The sequence below is a fragment of the Strix aluco genome, chromosome 1, assembly GCF_031877795.1.
Source record: "Strix aluco isolate bStrAlu1 chromosome 1, bStrAlu1.hap1, whole genome shotgun sequence".
Taxonomy (NCBI): domain Eukaryota; kingdom Metazoa; phylum Chordata; class Aves; order Strigiformes; family Strigidae; genus Strix; species Strix aluco.
This window is the reverse complement of record NC_133931.1, coordinates 98,679,464-98,693,636: the sequence shown is the minus strand read 5'-3', so window position 1 is coordinate 98,693,636 and position 14,173 is coordinate 98,679,464. Positions and strand designations below refer to the sequence as shown.

The following is a 14,173-nucleotide window of genomic DNA, read 5'->3' as shown; positions in this document are numbered from 1 at the left end:
TTGAATTGAGGCTACTCTGTTATCTGAAGATTTTTATATTCCTGCAATCGCATTAATAGCTTGGAGAAGTGTCTGTGTGTATGCACATCATTTCTTCTCAAAATCACTCAGGAAACTTCAGCTGTAGATCTCGGCCATCAGCATTTGCGTTTCTTCTCAGAAGATAACTGAATTCTGATATAGTATTCTCATTCTAACTTATTTCTTGGCACACATTGTCAGAAACGGATTGTGTTTTAGTGGAGTTCCCTTGGTTAATTATTGCCAAATTGTTTGAAGGTTTCTCCATCACACATCAGGTATAAGCAGCTACGACCTACCTAACAGGACTCCACCTCTAAACAGCTTCACTTTGAATGGCATAAATGACCTTGGGCCAGCTTATTTCTATGTTGATTCATGCTCTGCTGTGACCTCCCCTGAGGAAGACAACTCAGGGACCCACTTGTCCCAAACCCACTCATCTCCCATTTTAGATTCCTTCCTACTTCAAGTCTACCATAACTGATCTGAAAACTGGCATGAAATCCACTCTGGAATGTGACTAGTGACCCCTTCTACAGTCTGTATTATTATTATTTACATGACCATTATTAATGTTAGCAAAATATTTTAATTTACACTGCTAGCAAATTCAATTTTCACATCATCAACAGAATTATGCATACAAATAGACATTTATTACATGCTGGGCTTGGAGACACAAAAAGAGGAAGTGTATTTTATAGTTGGCCCCATGGCATCTATACCTAATACTGCAACCTCAAGTTAAGCAGAAGTCTGTGGTAACCCACTCTATTTTCAGTTATCCAGTACTTTCTTAGTTCATGACTAGTTTAACTAAAACAAAAAAGAAAAAAAAGAAAAAACCTTAGGATAAAAATTCATGCTTGGATTTCAAACACCCAAGTGTGTTGCAAGGTGCACAGTAGATCATGCTTAGAGTATTTCATGCAAAATCAAGAATTTGGGGTGCTTAAATTTGTGATTCATGCGGAGGGCCATCTTCAACAGAAAAAAAAGCCCTCTCTGCAATAAAACTGTAAAAATTAAAGTTGGATCTTTGGGTTGAGAAGTGCAGTGATTTTGCACAGGAACTGCACACACCCCATCTACTGGCTTTTTGGAAGACTGAGAATTGTAACAGCGGCAAGGCGAGTTTACCTTGCATTGAATTTATTTACTGAGCAATGCCTGTGAGCTTAGTGCTTGACGAAGATACAGAAGATAACCACCTATCCCAGGTGAGCCACAAAGCAATCCAGAACTGACAAAACCATTCAGAGCCTACGATGGTACACACACACATCATAGGCTAAAAAAAAGTCACTCAAATCATTACAGCATCTTTCATGTTACAACAGAAACATAACAGAGGAGTCGGAGGAGAAAATATTCCAGCTGACAAAGGCCTTGGTTGTGCTGCGTGCCTTGATGCCCTTAGAGCAGATGTAGGGGTAACATCCAGCAGAACAGATAAAGGCAGCAGACATGCACCCACAGAAGAGACTTCGGTCAGTGTTGCTGTTGTGCCACCACTGCGGCACTCAGGGGGGCAGAGCCACTGTAATTTTTAATTTAAGGTTGCACGCCACTTCATTAGAAGAATTCACAACAGACTTCAGTCACCGAGTCAAAAAGGGAACGCGGGTTATGCTGTGGCCATCAGGATGTTTGATCATGTCAAATCAAAGAATCTGCTCAGCTCTTCTGAAAGCTACCCAAAGCCAGCGCAATCTCCCACACCTCTAGTAGTCTGTAATGCTGTAATAGCAGGTGGCAAAAGTACAGAGATTAAATCCAGTGCTAACAGCAGCTGGGAACATGGATAGTTTTGCCACCAGAGTGCCAAGTTGTGACACTTTTTCTCAACAAATTAGTAAAGTTAATATACCCACACTGCAGTGCCAAGAATATCAGCCAGAGTTTGCCTGTTCATTTCTAACTCCAGAGTTGCAGGCAGGGGCTCACAGAAGTGGCCAGCAACAACCACGTCGTCGATCAGTAGTCTTAGGAGACTAAATATATTGAAATCTGTCAATACACTCTTTATCTTAACGTGAAACTTTCATAGGCGGGTAGGCTGTTACTGACAGCTGTACTGAGATACACGGTGGTCCATGGTTTGGATTAGGGCGAGTCTCAACCCCTTTTCACTTGTGACCCACCCTGGATTTCAAATGCATTTCCTTAGGAAGCACGGGGTATTAATATGCCAGTGCTCTGTCACACAGATGCATAACAGGTATGATTTCTAGCAAAAGCTGAAATCACATAAATTTTATTTGCATATAGGGTCAGTGCTGTTCTGAAAACAGACTTTTCAGGTATCTGTAATGTTTGGAGGAACTCACTGTTGCAGAAAGAAAGTATTTTTCCTTTATTTGCTGCTGTCCTCATCATGGACCAAAGTCTCTGCTATGGCATCCAGTGCAACTTCAGCAGAGTGGCCTGGGGTGAGAGTGATGTAATGCACTGAATGTCCAATTTTCAAAAAACAGATCAAATTTCTTTTTAAAATACCGTCTTAAAGCATTTAAAACCAACCGTTTGGTAAAAGGCTTTGTTGCTGTTGACCCCTTGTTTCCACTTTCTGTGCCAAAGTTGTGAAGTTATAGTACCGTTTTAAGCTGTACACCAGCCAAGGAGAACACAGTGATGTGAAACTGGTATTTGTGTTTTGTCAGTACTGGCAAAGGTGTGTCTGCACAAAGCTGTGATAACTGTCACCACCCCAGAGCAATTTAGATCTTTGCTTGTTTCTGTGCCAGGCAATCTTAAGAGCTGTAGATTTCTCGCTTCTAAGCACTAATATCTCAGTAACTTCAGCTATATAAACTCCTCAAATTAAAATAGCATATTCATCAATTCCTAGGAATACACCACAGTTCGGAAGACACATTATTCCAGTGCTCAGTTTCTTCTGGACATAAAGGCATCCTAGAGGTCTTAAAATTCAGCTCTTCTTCAGCTCCAGCTGGAGCTGGACCAAGTGTCCAGTGCTGGCACCAGGCCCACTGCAGTGCCAGAGCATTTCAGAAACTAATCCAATAGCTGGGGAGGTGTTTTTAGGAACCCTTTGCAGAAGGCACCTCTGCCAACAAGGTTCAGCGAGGTTTCTGCTGGTGACTTGAGAAGACATATTGAATGTCAACTGGCATGTTTATCTTCTTTAAACATGGAACTTCCTTTCAAACAACATCTAATAGGGCAGATTACTTGTTTAATACTAATGGAAACTGACCAAAAAAAGACCCTAGATTATTTGGCTGGCTTACCTTAAAACTTTTCCTGCTTTAGTTTCCATGCAAAATATATCAAAAGAGTAAAGTATTCCTATCAATGGAAAGCCTATAAACTAAGCATTTAAAACTGGGCTGTGGATAAAAATGCCAGAAACCAACTTAAGGACCAGCTCCACAGATTTTCACAAGAGATACTATGGAAAACAAAACATAGGGAACCATGCTATATAAGGACATCTGAAAATCTATCTACAAAAGGCATTTTTTTCTCAGTTGCCATCACAATTCATTTGGCTAGGGACAAAAGTGGCTGGCAAACTAGTGTAAAAAAGGAACAAGTAAATACTGGCATTTTAAGCACTGTCTCTAAGCAAAGATAAACAGCAATGGTCAAACGACAACCAGTCAGCTCTCTCTCCATGCCTATTTGAAGGGACAGTGGCAGTAACCACCTGGCTCAAGGCTGTCAATCCATTTAAATGCAGAAATGCTTTCATAATTTCAAGGCAGAACAAGTATTTCCTTTTGTCTGCACACTTTTTAGAAAACACGAACAGTAAGTACAGAACAGAACATAGATGCCTGTTAACAAAGCCAACAACAATTACTGCTATGTCTAAGAATCAACAAAAAAACCCACATACCAGTGTATTCCAAAGGCATTCGCTCACAAAGCAAACTCACTCCACGCAAGTCCAAGCACAGAAACCCGATAGTATCTCGTGATTTATGTTCTCTCAGCAGGTTGTACTGGGTTCTCCAGATTCCAGGCTTGCCTTTGAAAGCAATTAAGTTTCTAGCACTTCTGGGAGCGACAAAAGCTCTCACTATGAAAACCTGCATGCTGCACTCTCGCTGAGTCTGCAGCCTGTCAGACTGAAACAACGCACCAAGAGAGGTGTGAACTTCCCCCACTTAACTCATCTGGGAGCTTAGTATGTGAAGGGCCTTCTCTAAACTTTGAAGCTATTTCCAAATTATGTCTTTGTCCAGAGCCCAAACAGCCAGCTGCCTCTGTGACTTGCTGAACATTTGCAAAACCTCCTCTCAGCCTGGACAGAAAAGTCCCTTTCCTCACCAGACTGCAGGCATGAAACTCTGCAAGTTCAGCTAGTGTGAACTATTCTAATTACTCAGCAAGACAGCGTACCCTTACTTACATTACAGCATGTTCGGAAACTGCAACAAAACCTGGGTCCTGCTGTGCTACGCGCTGTACAAACACACATTAGGAGACAGCACCTGCTCCATGGAGTTTACAACTTGCACACAGTAAGAGCTGTACCTAAGGGAAGGCAAGGGCAAGAACCACGTAGACAGAAGTGAGCAACAGGCATTTCACACAACTAGTGTCTGAATGCTGCTTCTGAATTATTATAGTACAAGAAAGCTGTCTAATCAAAAAATAGATCTGTGATATGCCCCTGGCTGAATAAAACAAACAGAATAGCTGCACACTCAAACTACTAAACACCCTGGCCCCAGCAAGAAAGGCCCCAGCACTGTTCAAACATCAGACTGCCTGGACAAGGTGCAAGATTTTTACCTCCTCAAGAAAAAAAAAAAAAAGGCCAAAGTCATTTCCCATCACTGTGCTTATTCTAGCTATACTACAGACAGAAACAATCTCATGAAGCTAGAGCAAGAGCGGGGAGACAGGCTGACAAGGCAGCCAGGTGCATGGAAGGTCATATGCCTATGGTACGCTGACAGGCTCTGCAGGAGCTGCCCAGACACCAGATCTCAGCCCCCAGTAAACACAGACAGGCAACCCCTTCCAGGCAGGGTGGTAAGCCACCTCTTGTTTACCAAAAGGCACTCTGGCCTAAAAGCACACACAACAGCAGTTACTAAGGGGTCGCTCTTATACAGGGAGTTCACACATCACTTACTCTGCGGCAAACAAACTTGCTAAGACCAACATTTTCTCACATGTCAATTTATTTCTGCACCTTCGAGTCCGTGTGTTTGGTTTTCAGAGTTGCTGAATCCTCATAAATCCAAACAAAATCAGCTGGAGCAATACTTAGCACCCTAGGAAGTCACAGAATCACAGAATCATCTAGGTTGGAAAGGACCTTGAAGATCATCCAGTCCAACCGTTAACCTAACACTGACAGTTCCCAACTACACCATATCCCTCAGCGCTATGTCGACCCTACTCTTAAACACCTCCAGGGATGGGGACTCCACCACCTCCCTGGGCAGCCCATTCCAACGTCTAACAACCCGTTCTGTAAAGAAATGCTTCCTAATATCTAGTCTAAACCTTCCCTGGCACAACTTGAGGCCATTCCCTCTTGTCCTATCACTTGTTACTTGGTTAAAGAGACTCATCCCCAGCTCTCTGCAACCTCCTGTCAGGTAGCTGTAGAGGGCGATGAGGTCTCCCCTCAGCCTCCTCTTCTCCAGACTAAACACCCCCAGTTCCCTCAGCCGCTCCTCGTACGACATGTGCTCCAGACCCTTCACCAGCTTCGTTGCCCTTCTTTGGACACGCTCCAGTAATTCAATGTCCTTTTTGTAGTGAGGGGCCCAAAACTGAACACAGTAATCGAGGTGCGGCCTCACCAGTGCCGAGTACAGGGGTAAGATCACTTCCCTGTCCCTGCTGGCCACGCTATTTCTGATACAAGCCAGGATGCCATTGGCTTGTCACCAACAGGTGTTCTGATAATTTTATTTTTTACTTATGAGTGTACCTGTTTCCTCTGTTATCCAGTAAGACACCCAACTCCTAGAAGACTGTGCAAGTAAGAGACATAGATAATCTCAAACAGTGTCATTTTCAAAGTGATTTAAGCCTAGTTATGAGAGCTAACTCAGCTCTGTCTCCTTGCTGACAAAATCTGTGGTTTCATAGCTATATTTTTTTGTATCTCTCACTCACCTCTTGCTATGCAAGGACTTACAAATGCAGGGGAACGATTTATCAGAGACCTGCAAAAAATGACCAGACAGGATTTTCTATCAGATTTAGAAGACTAGGTAAGTTAGAAAACATTTTCCCTCTTATCTCCTTCAGTTAAAGTTGCAGTCTTTTTTCACAACCAGAGGTGAACACTTTTGGAGACAGAAATGTGCTTAAAGAAGCATACTGGCAGAAATGTAAGATGCTTTAACGTCCTGTAAGCTGTCTTTAAAGTGCTTAATATCTTTGGACAGAAAGTACTAAGCAACTGTGAACTTGGTTGCAAACAGTTCATTACACATATAAACATATACAGACCTGTCAAAAATCTTAAGTCAAGAACTAAAAGACAAGGAAATACCAAAAATACGATCAATTGTGCAACATTTCATCTTCTTTCTTCATTTTACGCTCACGCAGGGTTTTTTTTTCCACAGGAAATGGTACCATTCATGGTATAGTAGAGCTAGTGTTACTGAATAAGCAACACTCGGTAGTTTGCTTCATTCTCACTATTAAAAATGGTCCTAAACCCATTGCTTTAAAGACAGAACAAGCTACTTCCTCATAGGTTATTTTCTGGCTGTCACCATATTACCTAATTGCCTGATATACTAAAATTAGCACATGTTCACAACACCCCTGTGAGAAGGCTTTTTCCCCATCACACAGACAGAACTGAGACTCAAAGACACTGAGGTTGTGGACAAAGGTCCCTTCCAAACCCTGCTACGCTGCTTGATGAGGTTTTCCTCCCACATGTGCTCGGCACCAGCTGCCCCTCTTCCTGTGATGACTGTCTCCCTTCAGAAGTGCTAGCAGTCTGGTGTAAAAGCGTTTTGTAATCCGTTATGGTGAAAATAAACTGAAGCGGTTACAAACTACTCTACACTCTTCTATGCTAACCCAGTTTTGTCTCCAACCAGCTGGGGAGCACTCACTCCACCCCAGAGCAGACCAAAGAGGGTCATTTCTAAGAGGAGGTTCAGTGAGCATGTGAAAGCTTGTGTTGACACAGGCAGACCCAAGAGAGGACATTGCATGTAGCTACAGGTCAGAATCATTACCAGGACTGAAACTTTTAAATGCAAACAAACAGACTTTTTCCATTGAAGGCACTGAGGTAACTGCAAGCGGAAACAGATGACTGGACCTCATGTGAACCAAAACCGCAGGGTTAAGACACACCACAGGGACAGCAAGAATAAGGGGTATGAACAGGTGGAAAGAGATGCATTCACACGAGGTACTGCTGCCAGCAAGACACGTGTTGCATCCTCTTGTTGGAGATTGCTTCTCCACCACTGAGCTGCTTGAAGAAACTGCATGAATGCTCCTCATCCACTTCAGTATGAAGTTAGTCACTTTGAACAGACTTAGCAGCAGTTTAAGCTAAACTGTGTGGTTTCACACCAGGGTTTTTGCACTGATGCAGAGGGACAGCACTTGCGTAATTCAGTTTGCTGTCTCAGTGGGGCTACGATGCTCTATCAAGCACTTGGACTGTAACAAACAACCAGAGGTAGAACAGTCTTGTATCTTCACACTAGAGAGGACAAGCAGCACCCAACGGCAGCCTCAGGAATCACAAACTCCATCCCAATGTACAGAACAGAAATTTCCCTCTGACCTTCTCTCCTGTGGCTTCAGTCCTGCTGCTTACCTCCTCAGACTCTTTACCCCAGCTTCCTTCTGGGTCCTCATCTTAATCCCAATCCCATCACACAATCCAGCCCTGACAGTCACACCAGCTCCAAAATGCTGTCCCCACACTTGGTGCTTGCAGCCATAACTGCCCTCACATCTCCTTGTTCAGACAGTCCCATGTTCCCCAACACTTCTCCTGAACACATCTCCCATAGCTTGTGTTCTCTCTCCATCCCTTCTTTCTGCTCCACCCTGTCTGGACAACCAACAGCTTTGCTGAAAACATGGAAGGACAATCTCCTTCCTCTTGCTTCCTATGCCTAGGACCACAGGACTCCTTGGGAGACAGATGTAGCAATATCAAAGCAAGTCCTTCAGCTTTAAAATACAGTATGTTCAGTGCAGCACTACCTAACGAGCTCCTGCTGTGTAGGTACAAAATGAGACATTTCAGAGTTTATAAACTGAATGATTATGGAAAAATTTTCCTGCAAATGAGAAGGTACATCCTTAACACTGGGGCAACTCTACACCCAAATTTCAAATATCCACCCCCAAATGTGAATGTGCTACACAGCTACTCAATGAAACAGCTGGCCTATTTAAAAAAAAAGGTACAAAAATGCAGGGTTGTGTGTCTTGTTCTCAAGACAACCTGAATCATTCATGCTGAAATGTAAAAAGGAAGAAAAATCAACATGAAAACTGCCACTGAGTTTGGAAAAATGTCACTTTAAAAGGTTATCCTGGAAAAATACTAAATGTTGTGCAATGCTGATTGTAGGCAGTTCAGCCAGATTTCTTACATTATTTGCTATTCCCTACAGTTATTACTGAGAAAGTCCCTTAAACAAATCCATGATGTAGAATAAAAATGAAAGAAGATTATAGGCTCCAGTGATGTCTGGACATATCTCAACAGGAGAAATACAGACTGTAATAAAGATGATGCCTATTAACGAGGCAACAGATGGTGAACATGAAAGACAAGACATCGTTGTGTGCAGATTTTTTGATTCAGATATGCAAGAGACAGGAAATCCAAGTGTCACAGTCACAGCCTATTTACAAAAGTGAGGTGGAAGTGTTGATTGGTTTCTATAGACACAAACATTGATACTCACTCTAGAATCAAACAATTGTTCTTACAACTGGAAGTAAGGTCAAACTCTGATCATGGTAGTTCAGCAGACACAAAGACAGCAAGAAAATCCTGTTGATACATAACCTTCACCATCTAAGCATGAGATGATTCAGCTACAAGAAAGCAAATAAAATTACCTTAAAGCAAACATTTAGTTTTTTCTTCATAAAAATACACAGCTTTTCAGTAGATGACTCAAATGTGAAAGTTTGTGCTCTTTGCTCTGGCAGCCAGGCAAGCTGGATTCTGATCCACTATGCAAATGACTCAAGTGTTTTTCATTTTCTAGGGTGCCAGTTGCACTCCTGAACCCTCTGCAGAGGGAACCACCACTGCTGCTGAGCCTCAAAAGAAAATAGCAACACGGTATGAAAAATTTTTTTCCAAAGGTGACTGCCACCCAGTTTTATGGCATAACAGAGAGAGGAGTTCTAAAGTCACTTTCTCCTCATGTAACACTCTGAAATAGAGGCAAAAGGTCTAACTTTCTATTTTATTGAAAGAGAGGTAGGCAGACAGATTCTCTCATGAAACATTTCAAATTTGTGCTTTGCAGAGCATCCTTTCAAGACTGATAATAGACCTCTTAGATTATAAGAAAGATGTACAAGCAGAGGAAGAAAGAAAAATTCAAAACAGGTCCTGCTTACATGGGATCTTTCCCTTTGTGGGATGGGACCTTCCTATGAGGACAAACTTCACTTGCGGGCCTTGGTGCTTACTACTTATTCTCCTCCCCACAACAAGATGCGAAGCATGTGGTGGCAGGAATGATTTAAAAACCAGAAGAGCCTTAAGGAGCAGCAGGCAGGCAGCCTCCAAATGCAGGGGTCAGTGGAGCTACAGATGGGCTGATCTCTCAGGCCCTCCACTGGAAACCAGGGAGCTGGGAACAGGTCTTCAGAGGGTCTTAAAGCACTGCTGAGACTTTCTGAAAGCCTCTTAAGATAAAAGTCAGGGATCTAAGCTCCATCATACTGCATGACACAAACTTTGTCTTGTTCAGGTGTCTCCAAACATCACAAAACCCACCCATTTCTAGCAGTAAATACAGAAATACCTGACTTTTACTGCCCATAATAGACTATATCTACACTGGGAGAGTATGAAGCGTTACTGCCATATCTGTGTAACCATGATGAGAGCTGTAGTATAAAGAAAGCCTGTGCATTTTTTTTATCCCATCTAGACACAGCTCTAAGTAGCTGACTACTGTATTAAGTTGGACTTCCTGGCTCTCACCCATCTGAATCAAACAAACAAGCTCTGCAAACATTATTTTCCTGTCTTCTGCATTCACTCATTATGTAGGCCTATTATGTGGACCAAGCTGAACTTTTTCCTCCACTGGACAGGTAATATATGTGGGAAGAACCAAAATCCATGCAGCACAGGTTACCAGGCCTTCCCGGTAACCCTAAGTGTTAGGCAAGACCGAAGAAGCAGCAAGGAAAACAAAAACCTTCCTTCAATTGGAGATAAAATGAAACTAAGCCAAACCAAGAGTGTTCTACCAAACAATCTCACAGTGAGGTCTCTGGCTGGAGAGGTCCATTCCTCCATCTGGTGAACATATCTTGACTAGAGAAAGAATAACGCAGTACAAGGGAATGTAGCTGCAACCTGGTGCAAATGCCAGGCTAAGCAACGGGTTCACCCAAATCCTCTCACTTCCAAGCAGAACTGCAGCAAGAATGAGCAAACCAAGTCCAAAGATATGCTTATTTTCTGAAAAAAAGTAACTGTTCAGATCACAAGACAAGACATAGATATGTATGGCCTGACTTTTATTTCATGGGGCATACTGGAGTTAATTCTGATTCACATGAGTTTTGGATACCCTACCTAATAACATCTACATCCCTCAGTGTCAGGCACTTAAGTCAATAGTTGAGGCAGGTAAGCAATAACAATTCACCCTCCATGTCCTTAAAATCATCCTGATTTTCCTTTGAGTCTTCCAGGAAAATCAGATATACACATCTCTCATCCTGACAATTCATCAGTCTCCAGACTACGCAGCAAGTTCCTGTAATGTTCCCCTTTGGCTAGCAGAGCAGTGAACAGATGTGGAAAAAAATTCACTGACTAGTGAAGAAATTCAGGGCAAGAAAATAACCCAGAATTACCTGGACTGTGTCCAGGCTTCTTTACAGTTTTATGAAGAAAAATGTTAGGAAGCAGAGGATACATGTTTCCATTTGAGAGACCCAGTTTCCTAAGTGCAGCATGAAAGAAACATGGACTACCAAGGAGTGTGAAGAAGATTTCCATGATCATAAATGACCAGATAGTGTTTTGGTATAAACCCACGTGAGTTTTTCTAGGTTGAGGAGCTACAGCAGTTTATGTCAGATGAGAACGTGCCTCCCTGTATGTTATGAAACACAATTATTTACAGTTCAGATGGTTATGGACTTGCCACAACATATACCCTAAAACTTAGTAAGTCTGGAACAGGAAATCTCAAGGGACAGCCTACCCAACATGTCTGAGACAGGTGCAGGGCATGAGACGAAAGGGCTCTGAAGAAAAGGGAGGTTTCCTGGAGCCAGAGTGAGCATCTAGGAAAAGCATCCTTGAATTTGAGATCACACTGGATGTGGTACGGGACAGGTCTGGGCAATTCCCCTCTCCCAGCTAACTCAGAGAGGCTTGAACAAGGAGAACAGAGTCACCATTCATACATGGAACACAGGTGAGAAGAGCCATGCACAACTACCTGGTCAGGAAAAACAGCCCAGGGTTTAGGCTCTGCTTCCACACTGTAAAAACAGCTTTGAAAGGCTGTAGAGAGAGGAGAGAAATTTGAGACAAAGAGCTTGATTTGTTACCCATGTTTTTGTTAGAGGTTTGGGACTTTTTATGACATCCTAGCAAGCAAAGAGAGAGAAATAGAGAGAAACAGTTAAAGTAAAGGGTCATCTGAAGGTTTGAGTCTCCCAACAACTGCTATCTAAACTTGGAAGGCAAGGCAGTAGCAGACAGAGAAAGAAGGAGAAAATAAAAAGGAGTTTGCCTAAGTTGAAGCTTCATGGACAAGCACTGTCACTCCATTTTGTTTTGGAACAACAAAGCAATTCAACCAAGTGCAGAAGCTAAATGCAGGTGGTGTGCTGCAAGTTAGACAACTGGACTTTAGGAGCTGATACACAGACTGAAGTCTGTTCCACAGCCCCAGGGCAAATTTCACTCTCTGAAGCAGTACTTTAGAGGCAGAAACTGTTCAGTGACATGCCACTGTCTCTGAGTGCATAAATGCTTCTAGTCAAGGATGTGAGTTAGCTAAGGTGTGACCACGCTGGAAAAAAAGAGAGCAGAGAGAGCAACTGAGTGACAGTGGCACCAAACAAAACACTGGGAAAGGATTCAAGCAGAAGGGTGACCTATGGGATAGAATAGTTACCCAGGATTTGGGAAACTGATGAAGTCAAATCTCAGTATCACTGAGCTCTTACGAGCCTGTCCTTCAGTCTTTCTGTACCTCATCTGCAAAAGTATGCCAGTATCGGACACCAGGAGTGAGCACACCTGTGGGGGGTACACACAGGTAGAGGAACTCCTCCGCTTGGTGACAGAGCTCCAGGAGGAGGTGAGTAGGTTGAGGAGTATCAGGAAGTGTGAGAGAGAGATAGACCACTGGAACGCACCCGACCTTCCCCAAGACAGGCCCAACAGGCAGACAGGGTGCATGATACAGAGATTCCCTGTCCTATCTCTGTCTAGATGAAGACAGTGACTTAAGGGACAGGGGGCAATGGCAACAAGTTCCTGCCTGGCACAGCAGGCACATCTCCTCTGTGACTGCCCCACCTTCCCAGGTGCCCTTGCATAATAGGTATGAGGCTCTGCAAGTGGAACAGAACAATAAAGAGGACAATGGTTCATCTAGCTTGGAGGTACTGCTGAGGTTACGTCTGCCTACGCCCTGCGTCAAAGCTGCTTCCATAAAGAAAAAAAGATGGGTCATTGTCGCAGGAGACTTCCTTCTGAAGGGAACAGAAAGCCCAATATGCAGACCTGACCCACTTCTTCGGGAAATCTGCTGCCTCCCTGAGGCCCTGGGTTAAAGATGTGACGAGAAAGCTTCCTACCCTGGTACGGTCCTCAGATTATTATCCGTTATTGATTTTTCAGGTAGGCAGCAATGAAGTTGCAACAAAAAGTCCGAGGGCAATCAAGAGAGACTTCAGGGCCCTGGTACAACTGGTTAAGGGATCAGGAGCAAAAGTAGTGTTCTCCTCTGTCCTTCCTGTTGCAGGGAATGATGAGGGAAGAAACAGGAAGAGCCAGCAGATCAATACATGGCTCTGAGCCTGGTGTCACCAGCAGAATTTTGGGTTTTTTGATCAAGGGTCAGTTTACACAGCACCAGGCCTGCTGGCAAGAGACAGGGTATGCTTGTCTCAAAGGGGGAAAATGATCTATGCACATGAGTTACTAGGGCTCATTGGAAAAAAAGAGCTTTAAACTAGATTTGAAGGGGGAAAGGATAAAGCCAGGCTCACTAGAGATAAGCCTTGGGGCAGCACACCAATGTTTGAGGGGTGTTGTGCTAGCGAGGTCCTTCAGTCTGCTGTCTCAGTGGAGGTAGGGGATGGAGACCCATGCAGTAGCAAAGATGCAAGGGTTATTGATGTGTTAGAAACCACGGAAGTACCTGAGAATGGTCACATAGGAATTAGGGCTTCCCCTGTGAAAACGGTGGTGGGATCAGTAGCCCAACTGAAGTGCATCTACACCAACGCACAAAGCATGGGTAACAAACAGCAGGAGGTGGAAGCCGCTGTGCAGCAGGATAACTATGATATAGTTGCCATGACAGAAACTTGGTGGAATGACTCTTACAACTGGAGTGCTGCAATAGTTGGCTCTAAACTCTTCAGAAGGGATAAACAAGGAAGGAGAGGTGGCGGGGTAGTCCTGTATGTTAGGGAGTGTTTTGATTGTCTAGAGCTTAATGATAGTGACGATAAACATTGAGTGTTTATGGGTAAGAATCAGGGGGAAGGCCAACAAGGCAGATATCATGGTGGGAGTCTATTATAGACGACCCAACCAGTACGAAGAGGCAGACAAAATATTCTATGAGCAGCTGGGAGAAGTCTCACAGTCGCTAGCCCATATTCTCATCAGGGATTTCAACTTAACAGATGTGTCCTGGAAATACAATACAGCAGAGAGGAAATACAATACAGCACTCTTAAGACTTTCCTGGACTGTGTG

The 14,173-nt window shown here is 43.4% G+C and overlaps 1 protein-coding gene across 9 annotated transcripts in view; it reads right to left on the bottom strand.

Annotated features, from left to right (window-relative positions):
• ATXN1 (ataxin 1) overlaps window positions 1–14,173 on the bottom strand; it is a 229,470-nt gene that overhangs the window by 109,154 nt on the left and 106,143 nt on the right. The window contains exon 1 of one of the 9 annotated variants that reach the window (XM_074828803.1): window positions 6,136–6,156. The exons of the other annotated variants lie outside the window; for them this stretch is intronic. The gene's annotated coding sequence lies outside the window, so the exon portion shown is untranslated. Of the gene's footprint in view, window positions 1–6,135; window positions 6,157–14,173 lie in introns of those variants that run through there. 9 annotated transcript variants of the gene reach the window in all.